Genomic DNA, 27,563 nt, shown 5'->3' with positions numbered 1-27,563 from the left:
CATGAGCCTCTTCCCACTGCAGTGACCACCGGGCTCTGAACCTGTCTGCCTTGATGTAGTAACTGGAAGGTGGAGAAAAGGATATTGAAATTAGGAGTCCCTGTGATACAGTAGTGTAGACAGCGAAGCTAGTTAGAAAATATAAGGCAGTTAGGTAGGGTTGGGCCCTCAGCACAGAAGATGGCCTGAGTCTCATTTACTGAAGGCCAGGATTCAAAAAAGAAGAACAACTACACCCATGTATTTCCCTTGGGATGAACACCAGTGACTGATATTCTAAATAGATATCAATTACCTTGAGTGGGGACCAAAACCTCCCTAGCCCATTCCCTCTAGGAAATCCTTGTTCCTTCCATCCATGCTTGCTACATGACTAGCTTTCCCATTTGATCCCCATTTAATCAATATTACCTAAGCAACTATACTTGTTGTAATCTTATTGGTTGATCATAGTTTTGTCCCACCTCATGATTTCCCATTGGATCAATATTACCTATACTTTTAATCTTATTAGTTGACTGTAGTTTTGTCCCATCTTGAACATGCCTCACCTATATGGCTTTGCTCAATAAAACAGCTTTGAGAAGCGGGATTGACGGGCAACCCACTTTCCAGTCCCCTTTCTGTCTCTATTAGACTAAAGCTGGGTTTCTCTCAAATTCTTCCTACTCTCAATCTCCATTTTTCCTAGAATTCATTCTTTGATTTTAGAGAAAACAAACTCAGCATTTCCGATATCTAGCAGGTTGGGAGTTATAATATTTCCCTTACATTATTTGGAGGATCTATATCATATGCCCTATATGATTAAGGCATGTGATATATGGACCTCCAAATGATATAAGAGAACTATTATAACTCTCAACCTTCTAGATGTCCAAAACACCAAGTTCGTGTTCTCTAAAATCAAAGAAAATTCTAGGAACAATGGATGTCAAGAGTGTGACAAATGGTGGAGGAATGAGACCACTGGAGCAGGCTAGCGGAAGGCAATGAGGCACAGATTTTACTCACCTGGGTGCAGATAGACTGAACTCAAGAGGCAAAAACAGACAAAAAGGCAGAGGTTTTTACAGGGGATTGGGAGAGGGGCCTGGCATGTCTGTCATGTGTAGGGGTCAGTGCAAACATGTGTGGTTGGGATCCATGCAGTGGTCAAGGCAGGGAAGATGTTGTGCCATACTTTGTAGTCTTATCTCTTCCCTGTGACATCCAGTTCTGTGTTCTATCTGCTCGGAGACACCACAGACTGTATTGGGAGGAGACAGCACCACCTGCATCTGCTGCATGTTTTGCTGAGGGCTGCGGTTTTAACCATAGCTTGGAATTGAACAGCATATTCATTACCATTTCATGACCAGATCAAGCCTGACAAAAAGTAGGCAGAATTTATTGAGAGAAACATGGTTTCTGTCTAAGAGGGACAGAAGGAGGCCCAGAAAGTGGGTTGCCTGCCAACCCTACTTCTCAAGGGTGTTTTATTCAGCAAAACCAAGAGTTGAGGTGGGTTCAAGGTGGGACGAAACTATAGTCAACTAATAAGATTAAAAGTATAGGTCTCAAAAAAAAAAGTATAAGTCTCTATGAGCCGGGCATGGTGCTATAATCCCAGCACTCGGGAGGCTGAAACAGGAGCATCACCAAGAGTTTGAGGCCAGCCTGGGCTACATAGTGAGTTCAGGGCCAGCCTCAAATACAAAGGGAGACCCTCCCTCAAAAAACCAAAGAAAAAGGTACAGGTCTCTTAGATAATGTTTTTGTTTTTATTTTTGTTTTGTACTGCGGATGGAACTCAGGAACCTGTGCTTGCGAGGCAGGAAGCAGCACCACTAAGCTAAATCCCCAGCCCACTCTTAGATAATGTTGACCCAATGGGAGATCACAAGGTGGGACAAAACTATGGTCAACCAATAAGATTACAACAAGTATAGTCAGTTAGGTAATATTGATTAAATGTATATAAAATGGGGAACCAAGTCATGTAGGTTTACATGAAATGAACAGGGATTTTCCAGGAAGGAATAGGCTGGGGAGATCTCGGTCCCCACCTACAGTGACTGATGCCTATTTAGAATACCAATCACTGCTGTTCATCCCTAGGGGAATAATGTGGGTGTAGTATTCCTCTTTTTCTTGAAGCCTTCAGTGAATGTGCCTCCAGCCACAGTTGTCCTCTGTATCAACTTCTTTGAGGGGCCAGCCCTGCCTGACTGCGTATAATATTTCTAATTAACTTAGCTGCCTATAATACCTGCACTACAAAATCTGCAAAGCTTCAGAAGAGACTAATAGGTACTGTGGAGGTAGGACAGAAAAAATAAAGACAAGAAGGCCCTTTGAAGGCCTGGGAAATGTCCACATTGGACACCTCCCACATACACAAGGCTCTTACGTATGCAAAATAGCTGAGTGCTGGATTTCTTCAGTCCTTTATCCATAAGGATCAGCTAGCTTTCTGCAGCTGAGAACAGTTTTGTACTTGCGCTGGTTCTTGTGTCCATTCCTTTCAGAAAACCATCGTGGCTCAGGCAGGATGAAATGTGCCATCCCCCAGAATCTTCAACTAGCACTGGCTGTACTTATGAGGTGGGCTAGTAGGCACCAAAGGGCACTTACCCAAAGATGATGGCTTAAACAGATTAACAGTACAGTAATCTCCCAAGCCCACTCTTCTCCAGTGGAGAACCAAAAAGAAAAGGAAGGGTAATTTAAGAAGCACTTATTATACTAATAAATGTGTTTGTAAAGAATATATTACTACATGCTATAAGTGTCCTTTACTACTTTCTAGACATTTATATATATATATATATATATGTATATATCTTATATGAAGACATTTTACACTTAGCTCTGTGAATGCAGATGGTTTGGGTTGTCATCCATAAGGGCTTTGTTTTTTTTTCTTGATGCTCAAAAAATTTCAAGCATGACGTGTAGTCAATTCTTCTGTAAATGATTGATATATAGCCAATTTCAATGTTAAGATCACTTGGCACAATAATTCTAAGAATTAAAAGTACTTTCCACCCTCCACTGCTGGTGGGAGTGTAGACTGGTGCAACCACTGTGGAAATCAGTATGGAGATACCTCAAAGAACTAGGACTGGAAGTCCCATTTGACCCTGCTATTCCACTGCTGGGGATCTTCCCCAAAGAATTAAAAGAACCATACTACAGTGATATATGTGCGCCCATGTTCATAGCAGCACAGTTTGTAATAGCTAAAACTTGGAAACAGCCCAAATGCCCATCAACTGGAGACTAGATAAAGAAAATGTGGTTTTTTTATAAAATGGAGTACTACTCAGCCATAAAAAATGAGAAATTAGAGACATTTATAGCTAAGTGGATGCACATTGAGGGAATAATCTGAAGTGAAATAAATAGGATACACATGTGTAAATACTGAATAGTTTCTCTGGTGTGAGAAACTGAAAGTGTAAATAAGGACTAAACGTATAATAGGTCATGTGAAATAGGAAGAAAAGGGGCAAAGGGGAAGGAAGTGGGAGGGCTAGGGAAAGGATAGAAGGGAATGGGATTAATATGAGAAAATGGAAAAATAGGAACAAAATCTTGGTAAATTTGAATGGAGGGCTGGGCAAGGGTGAAAAATAAGAACCAAGAGAGACTATGTAAAGGTGCAAATTTCCAATGATGAATGTCATTATGTTGTATACCTAAAATGTACCAATGATTAGAATGAATAATTGATAATGTAAAATAGGAATAAAAGGTCCAAAGGGGTAGGGGTAGTGGGAGGGGCAGGGCAAAGGAAAGAAGGGAAAGGAAAAAATGATGAGAAATGGAAAAAATGGAAATAAAGTCTTTGTAAATAGGGAAGGGTGGAGGGCGTGAAGGGAGGGCTAGGAATGGGGAAAAATAAGAACCAAGATGCATTATGTAAAGGTACAATTCCCAATGAGAAATGTAATTGTGTTGTATACCTACAATGTACCAATAAAAGAATTTAATACAAAAAAATAAAAAAGTACTTCCCACCATGCTGTATTTAATAATAATGGCTCTGTGGTAGGTACTGTTTTCACCCACATGTTCTATAGATGGTGAAGTGATGCAAGGAGAGTCTAAGTAACTTGCTGCAGGCCAAACCAGTAGACAATTGATCTGGATTTGAACTTGGGCAGTCTGACTCCACAGTCCTTGCTCAAGACCAGGATACTAATTGCTGCACTTTTGGATTTTTCAGTTACCATTCCCTCAATTCAAGTGCAATTCAGATAATTTCCATCACAGGTGATTTGCCCAAGGTCATTCATTTAATAAATTATGCCTTAGAACTAAGTTATCAGACTCCCTTACCCAAATAATTGTTTTCCTTGCACCTCAGTTGGTTTTTCATAACTATCTCTTAATTGTCAAAGAACAATTAACAACTCTATTAAATATTGCCCAATAAAGAAAAAATACCCCCAAAACTAATTCTTTACTAACTTAAGTTAAAAGTCTCTGCAAGTTAGAGCACTGGATGAACTTTGATTCCTGCTATAAAATACAAAATGAGACACAGATTTTTCATGCTGTCATAACTTTGAAGTGGCTTTGCTAAACCACCTTCATTAAATGGAGACTGACAGTAATAATTTTTTTCACTTAAAATAAATATTTAACACTTAGAAATGTAAACAGATCAATGACTTGTGATTTCTCAATATGTTCTTTCTCACTAAAGGACATTTAACTAGGGGTTTTTTTCCATTTAACTAGTTTTGATTTGTAGTCAGGATAAACATGGTGCAAACTTAAAATTTCCAACAGTATGGACACACAGACAGAAAAGATAAATCAAGCAATTTATTTGGAAAGGAAAGCATACCACCATTAAATTTCTAATACCAAAGGTATTTTCTTCACCAGGTATAGTGCCACACACTTATGATCCCAGCACTCTGTGAAGCTGAGGCAGGAAGATTACAAATTCAAGCTCAGTCTGAGCAACTTAGTAACTTAATCAGACTTGTCTCAAAATAAAATAAAATACTAGTGATGTACCTCAGTGAGAAGGCCCTGGGTTCAATCTCAAGTAAAAAAATATGTGTATCTTTGGGCTGGGATTTAGCTCAGTGGCATTGTGCCTGCCTGGAAAGCACAAGGTCCTGAGTTCGATCCCCCGCACCAAAACAAAAACAAAAACAAAAACAAAACAAAACAAAAAATACATTTTTTTCTCATTAACTCAGAAAATATGGCATAAAAGTCATGAGGGTTCAGCTGGGGATGTTGATTTTCTCTGGATTTTAACAGAATAAAAACTTTTGTCTTGCAGTTGATATGCTCTTTTTTCTGAATTCCAAAGATCATGAACAAGTTGATATTTAGCTATGAGCAAAGAAAAAAGAGATAGATGTGCAATTTATAAAAAGCTGCCGATGAAGACGTTGTTTCTTTGTTGTACATTTCACAACCAGATTACATAACCTTTACGGGGTATGTCATCAGCAGAAGCCACTTACTGAAATAACATACGCTAACTACACAAGGATACTTGGCTTCTTAATTCCTGTGATTTGAAGTGTGCTTTGTTTCTTCCTGTCTTTCCTTTTGGTGGGTAGAAGGGGAAGAGAAGGGAGAGTGAAGCAGGGATGATAGGAATGTTCTTATAGGTCAGCTCAGGGAGTCATGAATGTGCTCCCTGTTCTTCTCCCCAACCTGACACCCACACTCATATTATACATGGAGCCTCATGCAAATGAAAGAAACTTTATATTGCATTGAAAATGACATAAGAATTGTGTTTCTTGGCTGTCTTTCCCTGTGTTTACATGTCCAAAGCCATCTGTAATTTCCACTTCTTCAACCACAACCCTTCCTCACCCTCACATGCAAATTCTCTTGATATCTTTTCCTTGAGAACCAACCATTTATGGAGGCTATTGGCTGATTTCTCTTATTGTTCCCCTTTAAACTAGGTGAAAAATACATTACCTTTGTCAAGCAGCATTACCTCTGTCAAGGAACTGTTTGCTGAGAACCTGCTAGGGGCCCACACCTTTACCAAATGCCAGCTAGACAAAATACAGGAAGTGCACTCCCTGTTGGACACTCTAACCTTGTCATTTGTCACTGGGGAGGGATTCTCCCCACTGACCAGCTGCCTTACCTTGAAATTTTGCCCATCCCTCTAAGATACAACAAGCCAGAATTCTGTATCAATTTAAAGAGTATAACTTCTGGAATTGGAAGTTCAAAGACCTGCACTGAAGTTCTGGCTTAGTTCCCAAAAAAACTCATAGAACTATGGATAGGTAACTCTTGCTCATGATTTAATTGCTCCTATTTTGATTCCTGTTAGATACGCTTTAAATGATCATTTTTTTTTCCTGACCTTGTTTTCAAATTTTGGGTTGGATATTACTTGACCCAGCTATTTCCCTGCTGGGTATCTTCCCAAAAGAATTAAAAGAATCATACCACAGCGATATATGTGCACCCATGTTCATAGCGGCACAGTTTGTAATAGCTAAAGCTTGGAAACAGCCCACGTGCCTGTCAACTGGAAACTGGATAAAGATGTGGTTTTTTTATAAAATGGAGTACTACTCAGCCATAAAGAATGAAAAACTAGTCATTTATAGCTAAATGGATGTATATTGAGGCCATACTCTTAAGTGAAATAAATAGGACACACATGTGTAAATACCGAATAGCTTCTCTAGTGCGAGAAGCTGATAGTGTAAACAAGGGTTAAAATGATTAAAATGAATAACTGATAATTTGAAATAGCAAAAAAGGTCCAAAGACGAAGGGGTGAAGGGAGGGGAAGGGGAAAGGAAAGAAGGGAAAGGAAAAACTATGAGAAAAGAAAAAAAAATGGAAATGATGTCTATGTAAATAGGGAAGGGTGGAGGGGGTGAAGGGCGCACAGGTAATGGGGAAAAATAAGAACAAAGATACATCATGTACAGGTACAAACACCCAACGATAAATGTAAACGAATTGTATACCTAAAATGTACCAATAAAAGAACTTAGAAAAAAAAATCAAGAGGAAATATTAAGCTTGAAGAGGGGCAACCCACTTTCCGGTCCCCCTTCTGTCTCTCAGGCAGAAGCTTTCTTTCTCCCAATAAGATATTCCTACTCTTAACCTCTGTTGTTCCTGGAATTCATTCTTTGATTTTAGAGAACACCAACTTGCGTTTCAGATATTTGGTAGGTTTGGGAGTTACATCTCTTCCCCCTATATCATTTTGGAGTTTCCACTGAGATTACTGGTCAGAGGTAAGAGTTTTCTTTCATAGGTTCTAACTTTGGTCTTTTTGCTTCATAGATTGTAACTTTGTTTCATAGGCTCTGGACAAATGTACCATGTGCCAAAGGAGGGTCACCAAGAGGGGAAAATCTCCCACAGTTTCACTGAAAGCAACATGATTAAGCAAGGCCATGACCCAGCCTGATGGCTGACACTGACAGAGGAGCTGAGAGGCTCTATGCATGGTTCCAAAGTAAAGCCTGAGGAAACTTAACTGACCTTGATCGATAGCAAGAGGTTTATACTGATTGACACAGGTCTCACTTTAACTTGGTCTTAAACACACAGCAGAAAAGAATAACCAAAAGAGGTATAAAATAATGCCATAGTAATAAAGCTAGATATAAAAAGGGGCTCCAGTCACTGACCCCTTCTGACAGTTTCTAGCTACACCAGTAGCTGACCACAGTTACGGATCATTAGGAAAAAAACAATGGTAGAATCTATAAGAGCCAGCAGGTTACAATCATTATTTCAATTTCTAAGTGTGACTTTCTTCCCAACCTGCCTTTCCATTCTAGTGTGCTCATGCTTAGATTATACAGGCTCTAATTTCTTAAAAGTTTTGTTTATTCTTGCCTAGAGCCAGCCAAACTCCAAGCAGTCATACAAATGGAACCAATAACAAATGTGCTAGAATTCTTTTACCGGGATCCACCAGATTGACCATGTAAACAACTCATAACTACTAAACTATACAATATGACTTCTATGTTGGATTCTGAAGTCCCTTGACCTTCTTATCCTCTTTGTGGGGAGCTATTACTAGTTCCTCCCAGTGGAAACCTTTGTTGGCTATATTCATAGCAGTCCTGCTGACCTTATTATTTAGCCCATGTATTCTTAACTGTTTGTTTGGCTTTTGTCTCCTCCAGATTCAAAGCTATACAGCTACCAAGATAACAATGCCTGGAACCTATGGAGGGCCTTTAGATAGACCCTCTGTAGAGTAACTCTATAACTGCTGATCACAACAACGACCCTCTTTAGCTTGAAGTAGCCAGAATGGTCTTCGCCCTTTGCCCCCTCACAGAAGTTAGAGGTACTTCTTCAGAGGGGGGAATACTGCAGATAGGTAAGTTAATTAGATATCTTGTAGGCAGTTAGACAGTGCTAGATCACAAGGAGCCAACATGGAGGACATTGAAGATACATTCACTGAAGACCAGCATTGTAAAAGGAGAGAAATTAGCATACCCATTAGGATGAATAGCCCTGATTGATATTCTAAGTAGGTATCAGTCCCCTGGGTGGGAAGCCAAGGTCTTAACCCAGCCTCTCCAGGAAATATCCCTGACCCACCCTTACTGAAAATCCTTGTATGCTTGCTATGTGACTTGCTCCCCCATTTGACCCCCATTTAATCAATATTACCTGGGTGACTGTACTTGTAATCTTATTGGTTGGTCATGGTTTTGTCCCGCCTCATGCTGTATAAAACATCTTCGTAGAGTGGGGTGGGTGGGCAACCCACTTTCTGGTCCCCCTTCTGTCTCTCTTAGGCAGAAGCTTTCTCCCAGTAAATTTTTCCTACTCTTAAAAAAAAATATTAAGCTTGAAGAAAATGTGCATTTGAGATCTTAGAAAAGAACTGACATTCCTAAAGCAGTATGATTGTGATTATTAGCCCCAAATTATCTTTTACTCTTAAATTTTGCATTATGTTTCTATTTCAAGCCAAAATAAAATCTTTCTTTTCCTATCTAAACCTCCAGAGTTGTATCTGTCTCTTTGTGTATATCACACATATGCAACTCAAATAAATGTTGCTAGTGCATGCCTTTTTTCAGTGAAGACTGATCAGAAGTATACTACAGCAGGAGAGTGGTAGGACATTCTCAAGAGGTATGCCAAGACTGGGTGCAAAGCTGCACACCTGTAATCCCAGCTACCAGGGAGACTGAGGCAAGAGGATCACAAGTTTGAGGTCAACTGGGTAATTAAGCGAGATCGAAAAAATAAATGAATAAAAAGGGCTGCAGATGCAGTACCCACAACAAAAAGTGGTGTGCCAAGGACAAGGTACTTGGTCTCCATTAGAAGACTCCTTTTCGGTTTTTTTTTGGTATCAGGGATCAAACTCAGGATCTTGCGTGTGCGAGGCAGGCAGTGGCACCACTGAGCTAAACCCCCAGCCCTCCTCTTCATTTTTAAAAGTTGTAGTTGTGCTAGTGTATGAGGAACTCTGCACAAGGGCAAAAGCACTGATACAGAAGCAGGGGCAGGAAATACACATCACATAAAGAAGAAGAGGAAAGGGATAAAGCATTTAAGCAATCAGGAATCCTGTTTGTCAGGTAAAAGGCTGAAGACCAAGACCAGACCAGGCCACAACAAGCCTTTATTAGGGGAATAGATCTGCCAGGCTGTCTCTGAACAAAGGAGAGACAAAAGCAATATGGCTGGGGCTGGGAGAGTCTTTTATAGAGACTGGGGTGGGACTTGTAGGGGATGAGGTGGGGTTGAGTGAGGTAGTGACTAGGGAATGGAGGAGCCGGTGATGTCACTAAGTGGTAGGAGGTGAGCGAGTATTAGGTTACTCTCTAGGCGGGAACAGGGGCATGCTGGGAAGAAGGGTTTATTCTTTGGTGGGAGCAACCATCTTGGCATGACATCACACAGGGGAGGGGGCAAGGCATGATAGGAAGAGGGCAGCTACTATCCATAATAGCTGCTGAGGTAGTAGGAGACCTATCACTGTTACTTCCCAGATTCAGCTCAAATATAAAACTAGAAACTAGCATAACAGGTTTTCCTTCAGGCTAGGCCAGATTGAAGTATTGCCAGGGTGAGATTATAAAGCCACATTTGACCTCACCAGATAATTACTAGCATCAACCCTGTATCAGTTAAGGTTCACTAGAAGAATAGATTTAATATAAAATATATACATGTATAGAATCTATAAAGGATTTACAAGGTAGGATTTACAATGGTCACCTGCAGAGCCAGGTATGCAAGAATGCAAAAGGGCCATGTTTTTTGTGGGGTTTTTTTAGTACCGGGGATTGAACTCGGGTCCTTGTGTTTGCACAGCAGGCAGCGAAACCACTGAGCTACATCCCCGGCCCAAAAGGGCCATCTTTGTGCTGGAGATCCGAAAGATCTAGTCACAAGTAGAAGGCCTGAAGCTCACTGCAGAGTCTGGTGTAAGTCCATATCAGGAAGCTGAAAGGTCTGTACTGGAAACCTGGAGACAGACTTCCAAAGGTGATGGTGAAGACTGGAGCTCCTCCAAAGAAAAAGAAGTGAAACTTCCTTCTTCTTTAGCTTTTTAATGCATCTAAGCCACAAGCCTATTGGTTAGATCCACCTACACCCAGGGTAGGTTTTCCATCTTCAGTAAGCCAATCATCCAGAAGCACCCAGAACTATGCTCAACCAACCAGCTAGGTATTTCTGATTCAAGTTGACACCACATTTAACTATCACAAAGCTCCTCTGGCTTATATTGGAAGCACCCACACAATGACCAAGAAATGGTCATTGTCCTTAGGTGCTGTGGTAGATAGAATAATGCTCCCCCAAATGTCCATATTCTAGGATCTGAAAACTGTGAATATGTAACCTTACATGGCAACAGGAAATCAAGGCTGTGAGTCTCATGTAATTACAAGCACCCCTAAAAGTGGAAAAGAGTAATCAGGGAAAAGTAACAAGAAAGACTAGAGTGATCATTGCTGTTTTCGAAGATGACCTGGACCAAACAATCCCAGTAGCCTCTGCAGCCAACAAAGGCAAGAATGTGAAGTTTCCCCTAGAGCTTCCAGGAAAGAGTACAATTTTGCCAATACCATGATTGTAGCACCCTGAGACCCACTGTGGACTTCTAACCTCACAACTATAAGGCAACAGATGTGTGTTAAGCCACTGAATTTGTGGTCATTTGTTATAGTGGCCATAGGAAATGAACCAAGCCCCATATAACCTCTTGGTGATTGATAGGTCTTCCACTACCTCAGCAGCCATTATGTATAGTAGCTGCCCTCTTCCTATGGTGCCTTGCCCCCTCCCCTGTGTGACATCATGCCAAGATGGTTGCTCCCACCAAAGAATAAACCCTTCTTCCCAGCATGCCCCTGGTCCCACCTAGAGAGTAACCTAATACTCGCTCACCTCTTACCACCTAGCAACGTCATGGCTCCTCCACTCCCTGATCACTACCTCACTCAACCCCGCCTCAGCCCCTATGAACCACACCCCTGTCTCTATAAAAGACTCTCCCTGCCCCGGCCATGTTGCTTTTGTCTCTCCTTTGTCCAGAGACAGCCCGGCAGATCTATTCCCCTAATAAAGGCTTGTTGTGGCCTGGTCTGGTCTTGGTCTTGAGCACTTTTACCTGACAGTGATATAATTTTTTTTTTACTTTATTGTATTTTTGTAAACTGCTTGTTGCACAAATAAAGGAACCCTTTTTACCTCCTTATTGAATTTCATAAAATATTAAGGGCCGGGCATATTGGTGCACACTTGTAATCCCAGCACTAGGGAGGCTGAGGCAGGAGGATTACTGTGTGTTTGAGTCCAGCCTGAGCTACATATTGAGACCCTGTCTCTAAAAAAATCAACTCCCCCCAAAAAAGAAAAGAAAATATTGAAATGCCAAGTTTTTCCTTTGTTATTATTATTCCTTATAATTTCCCTGAGATCAATAAAAATTCATGAAGCTTCATATAGTACCATAAAAAGCATAAACATTTAAAAATTCTTAGCAAGGGGCAGCATCTTGCTAAGTTTCTAACTTACCCAGGCTGGGGTCAAATTTGAAGTCTTCCTTTTACTGCTTTGGGGCTCTTGACAACCTAAACAAAGAATTGACTAGGACACCCAAGAGGTGCAGCAGGATCAATGATTTATTTGAAACAGAAAGGCAAAAAATTTGGCATGTTCATTTGTTATTCTTTTGACAGAATGTCTTGGTTTTCTTATCTGTAAAACTGAGGACCACTTGTCATGTCTACTTTGCAAGATTTTGAAAATAAAACGACCCATGTATATGAAAATACCCCAGATATATTACTTTTTTAAAAATAAATTTTATTTTATCCCATTTTCTCCCTCAAGCCCCCTTGCCTCCCTATGTACAAAAGCTTTTTTCCATTTTTTCTTCCTATTTTCACTTTTTTTCTTGTCCCTTCCTTCCTCTCTCCCTCCTCCATTGTTCCCCTTCTCCTCTGAACACTTTCTTCCCATTTTCAAATGTTTATTTTATATATAGCCCTTATTTACACTTTTGGTGCCTCACACCAGAGAAAAAATTCAGTATTTAAACATTTGTGTCTCATTTATTTCACTTAAAAGTAGTCTCAAGGTCCATCTATTTAGCTATAAATCGCTGAAGCTCATCCTTTATGGCAGAGTAGTACTCCATTGTATAAAAAAATACATCTTCTTTATCCACTTGTCAGTTCATGGCCATTTGGGCTGTTTCCAAGATTTAGCTATTACAAACTGTGCTGCAATAAACATGGGCATACATATGTTGCTGTGGTATGATGCTTTTAATTCTTCCAGGAAGATAACAAGAAGGGGAATAGCTGGGTCAAATGGAACCTCTAGTTTTAGTTTTTTGAGACATCTCCACACGGATTTTCACAATGCCTGCACCAGTCTACACTCCCAACAGTGGAGAAGGGTTCCTTTTCCCCACAGCCCCACCAGCATCATTCTTTCACAGAATCTCAGTGTCATTTTAATTTGCATTTCACAAATGACAAGTGATGTTGAACATTTTTTCATATATTTACTGGCCATTTCTAATTCTTCATCTGAGAAGTGTCTTTTCATTTAAGATGCCCACTTTTGGACTGGGTCTTTAAATTTGGGGGTGGTCTGATTTTTTTTGAGTTCTTTATATATTCTAGATAATAGTCCTTTATCTGATGAATAGTTCATAAAAAAATTTTCCCACTTTGTGGGTTGTCTCTTCACTCTGTTGGTGGGTTCTCTTGCTGTGCAAAAGCTTTTAATAAGATGAAGTCCCAGTTGTTGATTCTTTGCAGTATTTCCCATGAAGTCTGGGCTTTGTTCATGAAGTCTTTGCCTACTTCTATGTCCTCAAGTGTTCTACCTGTTCTCTCTTCCAGCAGATTTAGTGTTTCTGTTTTTGTTTCTCTAATTTCTCTCTTCATGAGTTTGTTATTCATGTAGAGAAAGGCTATTGATTTTTGAGTGTTGACTTTGTATCCAGCAATGCCACTGAATTTGGTTATCAAATCTAGAAGTCTTTTGGTGGAGAGTTTTGAGGTCTTCCATGTAGAGTATCATGTCATCTGCAAATAATGACAGTCTTCCTTTCCTATCTTTATTCCTTTTCTTTCTTTCTCTTGTCTAATTGCTCTGGTTAATGTTTCCGAACTACATTGAACAAGAGTGGTGACAGTGGACATCCTCGTCTTGTTCCTGATTTTAGAGTGAAAGCATTCAGTTTTTGTCAGTTTAGTATGATGTTGGCTCTTGGTCTGTCATAGATGGCATTTACCAGATTGAGATAAACAACATTATTATACCAATTTTCTATAGAGTTTTTATCATGAATGGGTGTTGAACCTTGTCAAATGCTTTTTCTGCATCTATTGAGAGGATTATATAGTTTTTGTCCTTGGCCCTATTAATATAATGTATCACATTTATTGATTTGCATATGTTGAACCATCCCTGCACCCTTGGGATGAATTTGACTTGGTCATGATGTATAGCCTTCATGATGATTTGCTGCATTCTGTTTGCCAGTATCATATTGAGGATTTTTGTATCTGTATTCATTAGGGAGATTGGCCTATAACTCTCCTTTTTGGTTGGATCCTTCTTTGGTTTTGGAAGCAGGGTAATGCTTGCTTCCAGGAATGAATTTGGGAGTATTGCTTCCCTTTCAATTTCATTAAAGAGTTTGAGAAGTAGCAGCATTGGGTCTTCTCTAAATTTCTTGTAGAATTCAGCAGTGAATCCAGCAGGACCAGGGCCTTTCTTTGTTGGTAGGTTTTTAATTACATATTCAACTTCAATGGCTGATATTGGTTTAATTTAGAATTTCTGTATCTTCTTGATTTAGTTTTGGTAATTCATATATATCTAGGAATCTGTCCATTTCTTCTGCATTTTCCATCTTATTAGAATACAGATTCTCAAAGTAGGTATTGATGATCTTTTGGATTTCTGCAGGGTCTGTTGTGACTTCCCCCTTTTCATTCCTAAATGTGTGGATTTGAATCTTTTGTTTCTTTTTTTTCATAAGCTTGGCTAAGGATTTGTCCATTTTATTTAATCTTTCAACAAACCAACTTTTTGATTCATTGATTCTTTGTATTTTTTTAGTCTCCACTGCAGTAATTTCTGCTCTGATTTTTATAATTTCCTCCCTCATACAAGCTTTGGGCTTGACTTGCTCTTCTTTTTGCAGAAGCTTGAGGTTCAACATTAGGTTGCTTATTTGAGCCCACTCTGTTTCCCTGATATGAGTATTCACGATTATAAATTTTGCTTGTAGGACTGCTTTCATTGTTTCTCATCAGTTCCGGTATGTTGTATTGTCATTATCATTTAATTGTAGAAACTGTCTGATTCTTCTTTAATTTCATCTGTGACCCATTCATTGTTCAGGAGGGTGTTGTTTAATTTCTATGTGTTTATGAAGTTCTGGTTTCTTTTGCTGTTGATTTCCAATTTCATTGCACTATGGTCTGATAATATGCATGGGATAATTTAAATTCCTTTGTGTTTACTTAAGCATGTTCTATGCACTAGTATGTGATCTATTTTGGAGAATGTCCCATGTGCAGCTGAAAAGAATGTATATCCTGATGTGGGGTGGAACACTCTGTAGACATCTACTAGGTCCATTTGTTCAAAAGTTTTGTTCAGTTCTAATATTTCATTATTTTTTTTTCTGATACTTGGGACTGAACTCAGGACCTTGCACTTGCCAGGCAGGTATGGTGCCACTGAGCTAAATCCCTGGCCCTCATTGTTGATTTCTTGTCTAGTTGATCTATTTGTGACAGTGGGGTATTGAGGTCTCCCATTACAACTGTATTAGTGCTTATATGATTTTTCATTTGTTTTATATAGTTGGTTCCACTGCTATTTGGTGCATATATATTTATGATTGTCATCTCTTCCTCTTGGACTGTTCCCTTTACAAGGATGTAGTTACCATCTTTGTCTCTCTTAATCAGTCTTGGCTTGAAATCCACTTTGTCTGCAAATAGAATAGCTACCCCTGCTTTTTTCTAGGTTCCTGTTGCATGGAATATTGTTTTCCATCCTTTGACTTTCAGTCTATGAATTTCTTTTTGAATTAAATGTGTTTCTTATATGCAGCATATTTTTGGATCTTGCTTCTTGATCCATTCTGCTAGTCTATTTTTTTTGGTACCGGGGATCGAACTTGGGTCCTTGTGCTTGCGCAGCAGGCAGCGAAACCACTGAGCTAAATCCCCGGCCCCAGTCTGTTTCTTTTGATTGTTGAATTGAAACCATTAACATTGATGGTTATAACTGATATGTATTGTCTTAACTCTGTCATGTTATTTTCCTGTTGTTGGCTTTCTTCTTTCATTTTCTGTACAATTTCTTGCCTTGCCTGGTGGATTCATTCCTTTGGGTGATGTTCATGGAGTTGTAATTCTTGTTGTCTCTTTCTAGAATGTCCTTCAGAACACTTTGGAGTACTGGTTTGGTGGTCATGAATTTCTTCAGGTGTTCTTTATCATGGAAGTATCTTATTTCTCCATCAATTTTGAAAGATAGTTTTTCAGGGTACATCAATCTGAGTTGGAGTTTGTTTTCCTTTAGGGCTTGAAATACTTCGTTTCAAGGGGCTGGGGATTTAGCTCAGTGGTGCCACACTTGCCTCATAAGTGTAAGGTCCAGAGTTCCATCCCCAGTACGACAAAAAAAAGAAAAAAAGAAATACTTCACTCCAAGCTCTCCTTGACTTGAAAGTTTGTGTTGAGAAGTCTGCTGTGATTCTGATGGGCTTTCCTTTATAAGTAATTTGATTCTTTTCTCTAACAACTTTTAATATTCTGTCCTTGTGTTGAATTTCTGGAATCTTGACTATTATACACCTTAGGGAAGATTTTTTTTATCATGGCTAATTGGTGTCCTATATGCCTCACTCATCTGTGTGTCAGTTTTTTCCCTATATGGGAAGTTTTCTGTCATTACTTCTGAGAACAGGTTTTTTTATGTCATTTGTATTATCTCCTGCTTTTTCATTGACTTTGATCAATCTTACGTTATTCTTCTTTGCATCATCTAGCAGCTGCTAGATTGATTTCTCGTGGTCCCTTGCTATTTTTAAGAAATCTCTCTTTTCATGATCACTAACTACAATCCTGTCTTCTATGTCTGACATTCTGCCCTCACATTGGCTCATTCTGCTTCATATACTTTCAATGGAGTTTTTAATCTCCTGTATATCTGTTTCAATCTGTTGGATTGATTCCATTTCTTTCCTATGCTGGGTGTTCATGTTTTCCATCAGTGCTCTAGTCACTGAGCAGGTCTTTCACTCTCATCACCATCTCTGTAGTTATGTGGGAAATTATTTCTGCTTTGATTTTTTCTAGAACCCTTCATCTGCTCTGTTACTTCTGCTGTTAACTGATTCAGAGACTCCAGGTGGGTCATTTTGGGATTGTTCCACCTCATTGCCCCTGGAGTTTATCTTTGGTGAGCTGAAAGTCGGGGGGGGGTGTTGCACCTTGTTTAAGTGTCTTCTCATTTTCTATTTTTTTGAAGTTTGATTCCTGGGTTCATGCTTGTAAATAGCTTATGGCGAGTAGCTTTATTGCCAATATTCAGAACCCTTAGGAAATGAGTACTCAGAAGTGTCTTCCAGGTGTAGCTAGCTTTTGGGTTTTCAGTCTGTTGCAGGATCCTAACTTCTATTTATTGGGGATGAGAAGTTTCTAACTACTTGGCCCAGCCACCAGTTCTTTGGCACTGGCCTATAGGTTCTTTTTTTAAGACCCTTAGGCAATCTCAGTCTTGATGTACCAGGAGAACAACTGATTAGCACAATTATGTCACCGTGGCTAATGTAGTACAATCAACAATAACAATAGCATCAAATATAGCCTAGAAAATGACAAACTGTGGTAACTATTAATTTGCTACCTTTAACAATAGGAACTAGATTTTTGGTCATATAGTAAAATCTAGAATGAATCTGAAAATTGTATGCAATAAATAAGCCCTTAATATGGCAATTTTATCCTTAGAGGAGAAGTTTAAAAGGGGTAAAAAACAGAAATAGAAGAGGAAGAGATCAGAAGCAAGGCTGGAGGACAAACTTTAGGAAACTGGTGAAGAAGACAGGTGAGAAAGTGAAAAGGAAAAAATAAAAACACGAACAGAACAATAACAAAAAACTAGAAACTGTTCAATCAAGAAAGAAAAATAAAACAAGAACTAGCAAGGAGGAAAAAAAAGAAGAAAAAAGAAAAGGAAAAAGAAAAAAATTAAAAATAATTTTAAAAAACCCCATCCAATTCAAGGTGTGTCTCTGCTGTCACTGGTAGTCAGCACAGGCAGAGTTCAGAGCCGAATTGATTAATCTCAGCAAACCGGCCATAGCTTCATGGTAGGGTAGTGGATAATCTCAGCCAGCCTGCCTCTTTAGTTTCTCTGATGTTCAAGCTGGTGTCTGGCTTTGAGGCTAGACCCACATTCCTTGAGCCTACAACAGTCTACGTGTCTCCTTTTGGCTTGAACTCTGCTCCCTGGTCTCCTGCTGACTTGAACTCAGAACCCACAGAGAGGTACCTGGAGCCACTAGATGGGAGCCTACTTGAAACTGTTCTGAGTTATTCTGAGTTTTGAGCTCAGTTGGGCCCTCTCCAAGATAGCTACCAGCCAATCACCCTCTTCTATGTGAGGTCTGAACCTGGATAACTCACCAGCCACTGTGGTCCTCTGTGTCCACTGCTCTGTTCCACTGGTGCGTTTCTCTGTGGAGGCCTCTGGGGTCACCAGTAGTCACCGTGTGTTGGCCATTCCTTCACTGACCATCAGGGCTCTGGGAGAGAGTGATACTTGCTACCTCCCTCCTCTTCATTAAAGTCTCTCTTTTTGCTCTCCCTATGGACTTCAATTCTCACTTCAGATCCTTCCTGGGTCCCGGGACCCACTTTCCTCTTCCTTCTCCTTGTGTCACAATATTCCAGGGTCAGTACATCAAATCTCAGAGAGGCTGTTTCTCTGCTGCTCACCATTCTGCCATCTCCCAGATATTTTACTTTAAAAAGTCACCAAACATGAGGAGCTATCTCCAAGGTTTCTTCCAACACAAATATTCTATCATCTGAGGCTATTAGGAGAGCAATTTACACCTAATATAGTTAAGGATACAATAGTTTTACTTAATAATTGCAATTTCCATCTCTTACTGAAGTTGGCCCTGCTGGTTTCTAGAGGCCAGCACATTTATTATTTTTTAGATTTTGTAAAATTCTTATTACTGCTCTTAAGTGTTTTACATAATACCTGTATGTTTTTAAAATGTAAATGAAGTTAAACTGTTTCGTATTAGAATGTGATACTATCTGTTATGGCTTGTATCTAGATGTCCCCCCAAAGCCTCATGTGGTCATAGGTGGGCCTTTTCAGAGGTGGATGAATCTAGGGTTTGTGCGTTGGATCAAGGATGTGATGCTGGGATTGATTCATGGTGAGATGCTCGGATTAAAGCTGCCCCACCCTGGGTGTGAGTGGGTAGCCCGGATAAGTTATAAGGGACAGAAAGGGGGCTAGTGTATTGCTCACCACTTCTCTCTTGCTTCTACCTACCCAGCTTTGCCGTGTATTGCTTCTCCTCTGCGATGCCCCTCTGCCATGCCACCCTGCCTTGGAGCCAGCAGACTATGGACTAAAACTTCTACAAACTGTGAGCCAAATAAAACTTTCCTCCTTTAACTTTGGGTGTTGGGTATTTTGTCTCAGCAGTGAGAAAAAGTAACTAAGACACCATCCTATTGGTTTTGTTGTTGCTGCTGCTGTTGTTTTAAGATACACCACTGAAATGTCACTGGTACTGAGGTTAGAATTTCAGGCAAGTGATTTGTGCAACTTCTCCAAGCTAATTTTTTATACTTTCTTTCCATATTATGACATTCTTGTTGGCTACCATCACGATATCCATGTTAGTTCTTTAAGTAGGTTAGAAGTCATCCTGTTTTCCTTTTCCCTTTTTATTACCTATGCGAATGGCAATGTCAACCAGTGAAAGCAGAGTTCATGGGAAGAGATTAAGGCACTCTGGTCTCCCCATTAAACATTGGACTTTGGATACCTTATGAAGGAAAATTAGACTGTGGGCCAAAATTGTGAAGGTCATATCATTTTTATTCCACCTCTTACCTTTTCTCTTTTTCTAACTTTTCTCTTGGATCCTTTACTTGACCTTATGCCCAGTTTTGTCCTATCAGAGGAAACCAGATTTGAGAAGCAAAAAGAATATAGAGGAAAGTGCATGGTTTTGGCATCAGAAAACCTATGTTTTTATCTTTATTCTGCCACTCTGAACTTGATTTATTCCAGACTAATCATTTAAACCTTGAGCCATGGTTTTCTCATTTATAAATTCAGGTCAGTGATGTCTAATTGAATGTTCTTAGAAGATGTAACAAGAAATAGGAAGAAAAGGGGCAGAGGGGAAGGGGAAGTGGGAGGGGTAGGGAAAAAGAAAGAAGGGAATGGAATTAATATGAGAAAAAGAAAAAATGGAAACAAAACCTTTGTAAATAGGAAAGGGTAGAGGGGTTGAAAGGAGGGCAGGGGAATGGGGAAAAATAAGAACAAAGATAAGTTAGTAAAGGTACAAATTTCCAATGATGAATGTCATTATATTGTATACCTAAAATGTACCAATAAAATTAATTTCAATAAAGAAGATGTAACAAGTAGGAAAGTATTTATATAATGTATATATTTAGGTTATTGATTTACCAAGATCTAGACATGAATATTTAATGTGTTGCTCCTTACAGCAATGTGTAAATAACCCCAGGGACTTTGTACATGCTGTTGCCTCTGCTGGAATGACTTCTTACCTTTACTCTCAGAATTCGGACTCTAAAAGACTGGTTAGAATTCTCTCATTAGAGGCTCCCTTAGAATTTTTGCATTTTTTTTTTAGTACTAGAGATTGAACCCAGGGGCACTCTACCACTGAGATACATCCCCATTCTGTTTTTGTTTTGTTTTTATTTTGAGATAGTATCTCACTAAGTTGCCCTAAACTGGCCTTGAACTTATAATCCTTCTGTCATATCCTCTCTAGTATCTAGGATTACAGGTGTGGCCACTGCACCCAACTTTTGGCTTCCATTTTGTCTTTACCACAGGTTACAATATCCATTTACCTGTTACATCCCCCTCTAAAGCAAATGGAGTACTTTGTGAGCAGAAACTTTGAGGACATGCATCTTAGGAGGTCCAAGTAAAATATAGGATGGCCAATAGATAACCAACACAGAAGGAAGGTAGGGGAAAGATGGATAAAACAAGTGCCGACAAATATAATAACAGAGACTTTGAGAGGTGCTATAGCAGTCAAAGTCAGAACAGATCATATTTTCTGGGCAATCAACTTCATAGAAGTGGAATTGGAGATAGGCCCTGAAGAATGAGAATAATTTGATTGGCAATACAACATTCCAGATAGAACAGCATGGTCAAGGGCACAGAACAGGGAAAGAGCAGCAAGTCTTTGGAGAATGGCAAGCATGCTCATTGGCAGTGGTTACAGTACACATGGGGAAGTTGTGAGAGATGAAGCTGGAAAGGTAAACAGGAACTCATTCTGAATTCAGAGATGAGGAAGTTTACAGAGTTCACACTCCTGTTTGGCCTATGTCAACTTCTTCCCCTAAGTGCTGGGAGTGACCCCTTCCTTTATTTCTTCTAATACTTACAGTCAGGCTATGACCTCCTTTCCTCCATTGGTAACTAGCTTGCATTAGGAGCCTTTCCTGGGACCATCAGAGTAAACCTCTGCTCATGCTTTAACTATTATTGACTCTTCCCCCACCAACATTTTACATTTACTGGGTCTTCTGACATTGTAACCTCCCCCCCTCAAATAACTAAGATCAATCATATAGGCATGGACCTATTTTGAATTTGATTTTTAAAAATAGTTACATGATTTGACACATAATCCACACATGACAAATTAAAGGAACAGATAAAGTAAAATAGGTGACCTGCCAACTAGGCCACTTAGACACAGAGGCAGGATAGGGGGACAGGGTGGTAGGCAGAAAGTTTTGCAAGACAGAGGAGGCACTGTTAGCTGGCAGTCCTTTTTGTTTCCTGGAAATCCCTGAGGACCTTTAATAACCTTGTGTATCTGGCCCTAATCAATTCTGATCAAAGTGGAGTATCTGGAGCCTAAAGTTGTCTTCCCTTCTTAATCTTGGATTAATACTTGCTATCATGCTGACACCTTGCCTCTGACCTCTAATCTGTTTGCCTGATACATGACTGTATACCTGTGTTGCTTTCCTGATGTGCCAGCAGTTTTCTCATTCCCAGAAGTATACTTCGGCTCTGACTGGCTGGCTCTGCACTGGGGGGCCATGTCCTATGGTGCCATATTGGAATAATGGTAATAATAGCACTGATACAGAGCAATATGGTATCTACTATATTTCTTTAACTCTATCAATTTGACTGCTAACAACCTTAGAAGTCATTCTTTAGCCAGGCATGGTGGTGCACATCTGTAATTCTAGCTCTTCAGGAGTCTGAGGCATGAGGATCATAGGTTAAAGTCTAGACTGAACAACTTAGTGAAATTTTGTCTCAAAATAAAATAAAAAGGGCTAGGGATGTAGCTCCATGGTAGAGCACTTGCCCAGGTTTGAAATAATCAATCAATCAGTAATTATTTTTAAAATTAGTACATGTTTGCAGTACATGCATTTTATAATCATCTTGGGGAGTTGGTACATGTACATAATGCAGATTGTTTCTTTTTTTAATCCCTTTCCCTCCCTCTCCCTCTCTGTTCTAGTTCTCCTTTCCCTCTTTTCATTCCTTTTTTTTTTTTTTTGGTACTAGGGATCACGCTCGGGTCCTTGCGTTTGCACAGCAGGCGGTGAAACCACTGAGCTAAATCCCCGGCCCCCTCTTTTCATTCTTGTTGATCATGTTTATGGCATATAATGTCCACATTCATTGATGTTATTAGCACTTTGTACATGGTGTATCTTCACTCTACCTATAAGCCATTCTTATAGGCAAGTTAGTTTTTTTATCCCCTAGACCCATCTCTCCTAGCTCTTTAACATCACTCCCCAACACCAACATCTCTGTTGGCCCAAATGTGAGCATCCAAGACATGAAAAGGGGCAGGTTTCTAGGTGGCGTGATGAACCTTAATTTTCAGCCCTACCCACATGGAGACGCTTGCCCTGTCTCACTGGGGGTAGAGTTTATTTCTCTCTAGCGCTTATCTTTGGGCTTGGCCATGTAACTTGCTTTGGAGAATGATATCTGAATGGAAGCATCAGTATGACAATTTCAAGCCTAGGCCTTAAGTGGCTTGCATGTTTCTACTTGTCCCTTTGTACTTTCGCCATCATCATGAAAACATGTCCAAGAGAAAGATATCTCACTGGTCCAAGGAGGAAGAGAACACACAGAGAGCAGAGCCACTCAACACAATACATAGCCTGCTCTGAGTAAGGCAGGTCACTCTGTCTTACTCAGGTCTTTAGCTGGCAGGGCCTGAATCAGGAATACAGAACTGAATCCAACCTAGATGAACCCAACTCCAGCCAACAAGAAGATGGACAAGATCTCTTTGCCCACTTCATCTGTCCCATGTCACCACCACTGACCAGCTCAAGGTAGTCACTTGACCATGGGCAACAGGCAAATGAGTTGAGCCAGTCAGATCTTCTTGAGGGTTTATATTTGTAAATTATAATAAAAAGGGATGGAACTTTCTAGACTTGGAAACTGGGGCATCATTAGCAACTTGATGAATGGTTAAGAAAACTGGTCTTGGGCCAGGGATTTAGCTCAGTGGTTCTGGCACTTGCCTTACAAGAGCAAGGTCCCAAGTTTGATCCCCGGTACCAAAAAAAAGAAAAGAAAACTGGTCTTCAGAGGGAAGGAAGAAAACAAAATAGAAGTTTAAAGAGTTCAACAAGAGAGAGAAAGAGACAGAGAGAAGACCAAGAGAGTAGATTCAGTTCTCTGAGGATTCTCAGCTCCAGTACATATAAAGCCTGGCTGAGCTGCAGGTCTTGTGTATAAAAAGTTGCCTATTCTATCATCAAAACTCTACCTTACTTTCCCACTCGGTACATGCACCTGAACATACACTGAGTTTTGTTTTTAGCTAACATAAATGGATTTTGTTCCTTGAAATTGAAGAACTAAGATAGTTTCCATAATGGAAGAAGAGGAAAGATAAGCAACCAGGTGTATGATCAGTATTTCCTTGCATGGAGGAAAACTAAACTCACTGTACAGGTAGGATGTATTACTTTTTTTTTGCGTAGCAAACCAGCTTGAAATTTAGGGGTTTAGAACAAAATATTTTGTTTAGCTCACAGTCTGGGTGATTGTCTGTGATCGTGAGTATATTTGGGGTGATTGTGATGGTGCTTTTGGCCTTGGCTGGCTAAGTTGAGGCTGGATATTCTAGGATGACTTCACTTCTATGTCTGGCAATTGTGAAGCTAGTTTTCTCAGAAAACCTCAACAGAAACGATGTGTCTCTGTTCCATGGGGTCTTTTGTCCTCCAACAGCCTAGTGCAGGCTTCCACATGGTAGTTCTTTGATTTCCCCAAAGAACAGCAGAGGAGGTCGGGCCCCATTTAAGAAACTCATGTTAGCTGGGTGTATCAGGGCATACCTGTAATCCCAACTACTCAGAAGGTTTAGACAGAAGAATCACATGTTCAGGGCCAGCCTGGGCAACTTACTGAGACTATGTCTCGAAAGAAAAATTTTAAAAGGCTGGGGATGTGAGGATGTAGCTCAGTGGTAAAGTACACATGGGTTTCATCCTCAATACTGCAAAATGAAAACAAATAAAAATTCATTTTAAGTCTCTGTTCACATCATATTTACTACTGCCTTGGTTAACCATAGACTCAAAGTAGCTGGGGACTAGCAAGGGCTCAGGTATAAGAAGAAGTGAACATGTTGGAAGCTGTAACTGCAAAAATATACCACAGACTATAATGGACAGGGAGGAGATAAAGGGAATATTGTTCAAGAAAAGGATATAAGTAGACCAAAAGCCAAGGCCAAGGAAGTGGATTATTTTTGCTTTGTTTTGGTTCGGAAGTACTGAGGATTGAACTCAGGGCCTTAACACTGAGCTACACCCCCATTCTCCCCTTTTTGAGACAGAGTCTCACTAAGCTGCTAAATTGCCCAGGCTGAGCTCAAACTCAAAGACCTCCCACTTCATTCTCCCAGAGTGTTGGTATTACAGGCATGTGCCACTGTACCTGACAGGGAGTGGTATTTTTAAGGGAGTGAGTTGAAGAAAACTTCCAGTTTGCTATAACTTTACCTTATACACCTTTGGAGAAGTGTAAGATTTAAACTCAAGACCCATGGTTCTAAAGTTATGGTCTAAATACTTATAAAATACACAATAATTAGCTGTAGCCTTTTCAACCTCATTGGAATATACAATCTCTCTTTCTTCATTTAGAAATATATTATTGCAATAGAATTAACAGGGAGAAATATCAAGAGAATGAAAATAAAGTTTTTCCTGAATATGATCCACATCACAAGTTCTCTTATATTTGAGAGGAGAAATGGCTCCCAAATAACAAACACAATTATAGAAGGAAGAACTATTCTATTGCAAAACATTTCAGCCAGGCATGGTGGCGCATGCCTGTAATACCAGCACTTGGGAGGCTGAGGCAGGAGGATCACCATGAGTTTGAGGCCAGCCTAGGCTACATAATGAGTTCAAGGGCAGACTGAACTGCATAGTGAGACCGTGTCTCAAAAAAAAAATTCACAAAAAGGATGCCCGAAAAGGTACCCAGACTTAATTGAAATTGAAATGGGGCTTTTGCTTGTTTTTTGAGATAGGGTCTCCCTGTGTATTCCAGGCTGGACTTGAAGTCACTATGTACCCCAGGCAGCCCTTGAGCTATAATCAAGAGGACTGTGGCCTTGAGCTTGCAATCCCCCTGCTTCAGCTTCCCAAATACTAGGATTATAGGCACGTATCACTTTTTTCCTTCAAACTTCCTAACCACATAATGGTGAATCATAAGTTAAAAGTGATCATGGGCCGGGGATTTAGCTCAGTGGTTCCGGCACCTGCCTCACAAGCAAAAGGACCCAAGTTCAATCCCCAGTTGAAAAAAAAAAAAAAGTGATCACACTGTTCCCTTTTCTGAACACATATTATAGTCTGGGGTCCATATTGGTGCAAGGTTAGCAGACTGGAGATTTTCAATGTCTGAAGTAATATTGGCTCTGTCACCCACGGAATATGCAGAGTCCACACATCAATACTACATTAAAGCAAATCCTCTTCAATAGGCAGAGGTATCATATTACCCCATCCAGAAGAAGAGGGAGTCAGGAGAAGAAAGTCACACAAACTTTTGGTTTCCCCATTGCAGAAATTCTAATTTACAAACAGGAGTTATTTTCCCTTTAACCAGGTTCCTCTTGTTATGTTGCCTAACTTCAAACCAATGATTGTGACATCACCTTCATTTACTGGCAGTCAGGCACAAACTACAAAAGAGAATTTTCATTAATCAGCATTTAGGAGAAAAGACATGAAGGAGAGAAGTTAAGGTACATTTGAAAATGTAGCACTCCGGAGGCTGAGACAGGAGGATCACAAATTTGAGGCCAGCCTGGACTACATAGTGAGAACCTGTCTCAAAACAAATGAAAGAGAGAAAGAGACAAAGTGAGACAGAGAGAAGGAAGGAAGCAAACAAGGAAAGAAGGAAGGAAGGAAATATAAATAGATAATATGCTTGAAACTGTCCAGAAACACAGAGATTTGGAGACCAACTGTTTTTCAAAGGAGAAGAAAAAAGTGGGAGTCTGAGACAGAAATGTCACAAGATCAAGTTCAGCCTGGGCAACTTAGAGAGATCCTGCCTCTAAATAAAAAGGGCTGAGGATGTCGCTCAGAGTGAAGGCTCTGGGTTGAAATCCCAGTATTACAGAGAGAGAGAGAGAGAGAGAGAGAGAGATAGAGACAGGGGAGAGAGATTGATTCTCTACAATTTAGTGATTTCATGCTGTACTAATAGCTTTCAAAATATTTAAAATAACTTTAGCTTTTAAATATTATTAAATTAATAAGTTTACTTACCCATAACCAAAAGTTATTATAATAAATTTTATTATCAGCAAGGAAATATACCAATCCAAGCAAAGTGGCCAACTGTAAGGGAGGTTGAGGCCAGGTAATGCAAGTAGCAACAGGAGGGAAAGTGTGCTCAGTTCTCAACCAAGGTAGTAAATGCCAGAATGAGCAGACAGATGAGGATGGTGAGTCAGGGACAGAACCACCCAAATATATCAAAAACTATTCCTACAGTTTTTAAAATATACTTTATATTTTAGAGCAGTTTAAGGTTCACAGGAAAACTGAGCAGAAAGTACTGAGATTTCCCATGAATCTCCTGCCCCACACTGTCATCGCTTCCCCCATTCTCAACATTTCACCCCATCATGATACATCCATTACAATCAATAAATGTACACAGACACATCATCAGCCAAAGTCCATAGTTTGCATCAGGGTCGGTCTTGGCGTGGAACATCCCATAGGTTCAGACAAATATATAATGACATGTATCCACAATGATAGTATCATACAGAATGTTATGGCAACCAATGATTTTTTTTTACCGTCTCCATAGTTTTGCTTTTTCCAAAAAGTGGCATAGTTGGAATCATGCAGTATTTAGTTTTTCAGATTGGCTTCTTTCATTTAGCCATATGCATTTAAATTTCTTCCATGTCTTATCATTGTTTAATAGCCGATTTAATTTTGAACTGAATAATGTTCCATTGTCCAGATGTGCCACAGTTTATTTAGCTATTCACCTATTGAAGGATATCTTCACTGCTTCCAAGTTTTGGAAGTATGAATAAAGCTGCTGTAAACATTGCACAGGCATTTGTTTGCACATGCTTTCAACTCATTTAGGTAAATATCAAGAAGTGTGATTACTCGGGTAAGAGTATGCTTAGTTTTGTAAGAAACCACCAAACTGTCTTCTAAAGTGGCAGTTTTATATCCCCATCAGCAATG

At 39.8% G+C, this 27,563-nt stretch overlaps 1 protein-coding gene across 2 annotated transcripts in view; it reads right to left on the bottom strand.

Moving 5' to 3' along the window:
- The window catches only part of Tasl (TLR adaptor interacting with endolysosomal SLC15A4), a 95,205-nt gene that overhangs the window by 60,269 nt on the left and 7,373 nt on the right, over positions 1-27,563 (bottom strand). The gene's annotated exons all lie outside the window — the stretch shown is intronic.

Source organism: Heterocephalus glaber, unplaced genomic scaffold (assembly GCF_053883595.1).
Source record: "Heterocephalus glaber isolate CG9 unplaced genomic scaffold, H.glaber_assembly_v1.0 deba00001547, whole genome shotgun sequence".
NCBI classification, from domain to species: Eukaryota; Metazoa; Chordata; class Mammalia; order Rodentia; family Bathyergidae; genus Heterocephalus; species Heterocephalus glaber.
The sequence above is the reverse complement of the archived record's forward strand: the minus strand, read 5'-3'. Positions and strand labels throughout refer to the sequence as shown.